The sequence below is a fragment of the Montipora capricornis genome, chromosome 3 (assembly GCF_036669925.1).
Source record: "Montipora capricornis isolate CH-2021 chromosome 3, ASM3666992v2, whole genome shotgun sequence".
Classification (NCBI taxonomy): domain Eukaryota; kingdom Metazoa; phylum Cnidaria; class Anthozoa; order Scleractinia; family Acroporidae; genus Montipora; species Montipora capricornis.
In genome coordinates this window covers 30,034,229-30,039,228 of record NC_090885.1, presented here as the reverse complement: position 1 = coordinate 30,039,228, position 5,000 = coordinate 30,034,229, and the positions used below count along the sequence as shown (strand labels likewise).

At 41.6% G+C, this 5,000-nt stretch overlaps 1 protein-coding gene and 1 pseudogene across 4 annotated transcripts in view; one reads left to right on the top strand and one right to left on the bottom strand.

Annotated features, from left to right (window-relative positions):
- The window catches only part of LOC138041761 (uncharacterized), an 11,889-nt pseudogene extending 9,321 nt beyond the window's left edge, over positions 1–2,568 (bottom strand).
- Positions 1–5,000, top strand: part of LOC138042857 (uncharacterized) — a 37,318-nt gene that overhangs the window by 27,028 nt on the left and 5,290 nt on the right. The window lies entirely within an intron of this gene.

Sequence of the window (5,000 nt, the reverse complement as noted above, 5' to 3'; positions counted from 1 at the left end):
GTATTCCACTTATTTTTGAAGTTCATTGCTTTCAGTTAGTAATGATTGCTTCAGTGCTTAAAAGCTTGGAGAAACCATATATTCAAGATTCAGTAATTTTGAATTCGTTGGTTGACACACGTAATGAAATTGAAGAATTCTTACGCCGTCAAACGGCTGGCACTCGATTCCCAAGAAGTAATATATCAAACTGTAGTCTTGGCTCCTGCTTGTTCGGGGTTGTGACCCACAGAGAAATCGCGACTCTTGTCCAGGCCTTGTTTTCGATTTCTTTTCAGTGTTTTGCGATTTTTGCGATTTTTCGCAATTTTCGCAAAAATCGCAAAAATCGCAACGCGTTTGCGGGACTTGTCTTCTCTAGCTTTTGAGAGTTTTGCGATTTTTGCGATTTTTCGCAATTTTCGCAAAAATCGTTAAAATCGCAAAAATCGCAACGCGTTAGCGGGACTTGTCTTCTCTAGCTTTTGAGAGTTTTGCGATTTTTGCGATTTTTCGCAATTTTCGCAAAAATCGTTAAAATCGCAAAAATCGCAACACTTTTGGGGGACTTGTTTCCTCTAGCTTTTGAGATTTTTGCGATTTTTCGCAATTTTCGCAAAAATCGTTAAAATCGCAAAAATCGCAACACTTTTGAGGACTTGTCTTCTTTAGCTTTTGAGAGTTTTGCGATTTTTGCGATTTTTCGCAATTTTCACAATTTTCGCAAAAATCGTTAAAATCGCAAAAATCGCAAAAGTCGCAACACTTTGGGGGACTTGTTTTCTCTAGCTTTTGAGAGTTGCGATTTTTGCGATTTTTCGCAATTTTCGCAAAAATCGTTAAAATCGCAAAAATCGCAACACTTTTGAGGACTTGTCTTCTTTAGCTTTTGAGAGTTTTGCGATTTTTGCGATTTTTCGCAATTTTCGCAATTTTCGCAAAAATCGTTAAAATCGCAACACTTTTGGGGGACTTGTTTTCTCTAGCTTTTGAGAGTTGCGATTTTTGCGATTTTTCGCAATTTTCGCAAAAATCGTTAAAATCGCAAAAATCGCAACACTTTTGAGGACTTGTCTTCTTTAGCTTTTGAGAGTTTTGCGATTTTTGCGATTTTTCGCAATTTTCGCAAAAATCGTTAAAATCGCAAACAGCGCACAACACTGAAATAGTAGAGAACACAAGTCCCCGAGAAGAGTCGCGATTTTTGCGATTTTAACGATTTTTGCAAAAAATCGCAAAAATCGCAATTTTTGCAAAAATCGCGTGTCCTAGTTAGGGATTTGTCTTCTTCTTTGCACCATTTACGATTTTTGCGATTTTTCGCAAAAATCGCAATTTTCGCATTTGCGTGCAAACCTGGACATAAGTGAATGTCAAAGTATTTGGCTTCACTGGTATTTGGACAGGAGCTTGTAGAAGCATTTTCAGCAACTTTGGATATCAGAACTGGGTGCTCCAACGGGGAACAACAACAATTGAGTGGCCTGACAAACTTGAATTTTTTGAAGAACCTTCGCGAACAGGCTGAATGGAGGAAAGCAATAAATGAGATCATAGTTAGCCCAGTCTATTGTAAATGCATCAATGGCTGATGCGCTTGGGTCAGGCTTCCATGCCACATAGTTTCGTACTATGTAATTCAGCCTTGAGGCAAACATATCAACAGCAGGTTGACCTCATTTATCTACAAGTTTGTTAAAACACTGGCCTCCAAGGCCCACTCTGTATTGTCCGTAAACTCTCTACTGGCCCTGTCAGCCACAACATTTAAGCGGCCAGGTAAGTGAGAGTTTGTAAGCCAGATTTGTCTCTGCTTACACCGGAGTAGAATTTCTCTAGTTATCTGATCGCAAGTAACTGAATGTGTACCCCGCTATAGCTCGAATATTAGCAACGGCTGTTGATTGTCAGAGAGCACTTTTATATGCGTGTTGCTCACGTGACTACAGAATGACTGGAGGCCCAGCTTAATAGCTTTAAGCTCCAAACAGTTAATATGGGAGAGGGCCTCACTTGGGCTCCACCTTCCTTCCGTTATGGTATCAGATCCATTAATAACACAACCTCAGCCTAAAAGAGAGCTACCACAGTTAAGAGTGTCCTGGGCGGCTGGCATTAGGATAGGTACTGGATACGAGCGGCATTTTTTTTTATCCACCACTCTGTATCTAGCTTTGCCAAATAAGAACCCCAGAAATTTTACCTCCTGAGAGGGTTCAAGATTAGACTTAGTTTCATGAATAAAGAACCCAATGATTGTAAGAGGAGTATGGTCTCTTTAACAGCTGAATTGAGCCCCTCTGGTGAGTCGGCCGAAATTAGAATATCATCTGTGTATCCAACTAAGCATATGTCTTTGGATCTAAGTGTACTATAAACATGCTTCATGAGTTTAGTGAATAGTCTAGGAGCTGAAGCCAGATCATTTGGCAAACCAACATATTCAAGCAGTTGGTTCATAAACACACATCTCAAGTGATGCCTGTGCTCCACAGCAATACTTACAGAACAATAAGCATCCATCAAGTCAAGGACTGCCATGTATGAACCTGGCTTGACAAGGGTAAGGGCAGACTGGAGTGTCTCCATTTTAAAATGGTGGTATGTAATAAACGCATTCAATTACTTCAGATTTAGGATCATTCGAAAGGAGCCATTCTTTTTTGGCCGAATGAACACGGAAGAGATAAATTGTCCTGTAAATTGAATAGCCTTCCAGGTAACTCCTTTTTGAAGCAATTTAGTTGTCTCCAATTGAATATTTCCCTTTTCTCTGTGCGTGTAGTTCATCAGATGTTTTATCACGTAATGTTGGACAGGCTCCTCATCAAACTCAAGATGGCAGCCCTTAACCATGTCAAGAATATTAGAATCAGATGTGATTGTCATCCAGGTTTCAATAAAATTTGTTATATTTCCAGCCATGAAACAAGTGACATCATTACGTACCTCACCTTCGTGAGGATACTTCTTGCCGGGGTACTGGGGACCCCGGCTGTGCTGGGTTTTTGGCCTGTTCTGGTTGCAAGAGGCTCTCCCAAAACTAGTGCCAGAGGCAGGTGAGTATTTTGCCTTTGTACCTCTCTGGAGTTTGGCTCCAATTTTATTCTCATCCCCAATGTCCTTAAGGTATTTTTAGAGGTCATCCCCAAACAAGTAGTCATTGAATGGAACCATTGGAGAACAGAGTGAGCCAAACTCAGAGCCAATGTCAGGTTTCATTAAAAACCTTCTTTGGATATTGAGCTCATAATTCACATGAAAGAGCAAGGATAACGCTTCCAGGCATCTCTTTTCTTACAAGCTGAATCTCCTCTAAATTCAGTGTAGCAGTATCTACAACCTGAGCTATTGGAATAATACCTTTAACAAGGGCTTGCTGCATTTTTGCCATGTGCAAGTCACGTTTCCTCGTGTTTTCTCGCAATTTCCTCCAGTTTTTCTCAAGGGTTGTCTCCCCCATTTTGCTCCTGAAAATCTTGTTTAGGAGCTTTGCGTGCTGTTCACTTTTCAGTGCAACTCCAACAGAGTCCTCGGACTCATATTCTTTAGTCAGCTCACGCAAATCTGCATCATCATCACTAATAGGAGAGTGTTTCTCCTGCTGACCTCCACTGTCAGCTGAGGTAGATGGTTGGAAGTTCGTCACCTGGTTCCAAAGAGTTTCGCACTTAGAGTCGCTAGAGTCCTCGCTCATGGAGCCGATGTCAGGACAGAGCTTTTTGGCTTTGCCCTTGGTAGGTTTGCCCTTTAAGGCTTTCCACCAATCTCTCCGTCAGACTCTGAATCGCTGAAGTCAGCGAAGAGATCTGTTTTGGCGAGATAAAGGCAGGAGCTGCCTGTTTGTTGACTGAAAATGAATGGGGCATGGACAAATTTCCAAGACGTTCTTCTTCGTTAAGGTCTCCATCGACCATTGTGGACTCCTGTGAATCTCTATCTCGCTTTGACATTCGTAGTTTCCGCTCGTAATTTAACGAAAGAGGGAAAACTGACTCTTTTCTACAAGAACTTGTCTTTGACTCAGTGCTTCGCTCGAAGTCCAACTCGCACTGAGCTCGAAGTGCATGCTTGCTATCTCATGTGACCTCTGATTTTATGCAAATGCGAGGTAGAGTGACTTATTAAACAAAAGACAATAATGAAAAGAAATGTGTTGGGCTTATCATACTCATCGTTGTAGTGTAGTGGTGGAGGCACAGGATTATAGACCAGGGACCGGTGGTTCGAAAGCCGATTAACACAATCCAGGTTAGCGTAAACTCTTGATTCATGTGTTCAACTTGTTTGATGTGTTCAAATGTGTTTTGACTTGTTCTAATGTAAAGTTTTGCCGAATATTAGCATTGAACAGGAGTTGGAATTAGAGAAATAAACTCCTTGGTTAATTTGTAATTTGTGATTAGCGTTAATCGGCTTTTGAACAACCGGGCCCTGGCCCCAGTTGTTCGAAGGCCGGACACAGACGGAACCACCCTCTGTTGGTGTTGTTGCTATCGATCTGTAGAAGGATAAATACAGAAGAATATTACTGCGGTTGCGATTTGCTCGGCAACAAAGTTTGAAAGCAAATAATTCAATGAAAGATCAAACAAAGTGTTAACTGAGTCCTGTGTTACGTTTTTTGGTCATTCCGAGCTCTTTTAGGCATTTTGCGAGATCTTTTCTCTACTGCCGGTTAGAGAGTGAAGAAAATTGACAAGGCAGGCAACACTGAGCCGCCGGTCGGTGACTTTGTCTTGTTCAAGTTGGAACTGACGCCAAACCAGTGAAATTCTTACCTTAAAAACACCAGCATCCGATCGATTAGATATGTCCCCATACCTTCGCCGAACTTGAGCTTCTCGATCCTGAAATCCTTTCTCAGCATGATCGGTGCAAGAAAGCGGGCCAAAGGAATTCGAAGCATTTGTGTCTATTCGAATCTAGTACCAATCGGGGCAGCGCGACCGTTGGCAGTTCAAAAGCCCAACCAACGTTTAACGTGAACTGTATTTTATACTCTGGATAGTGACTTATCC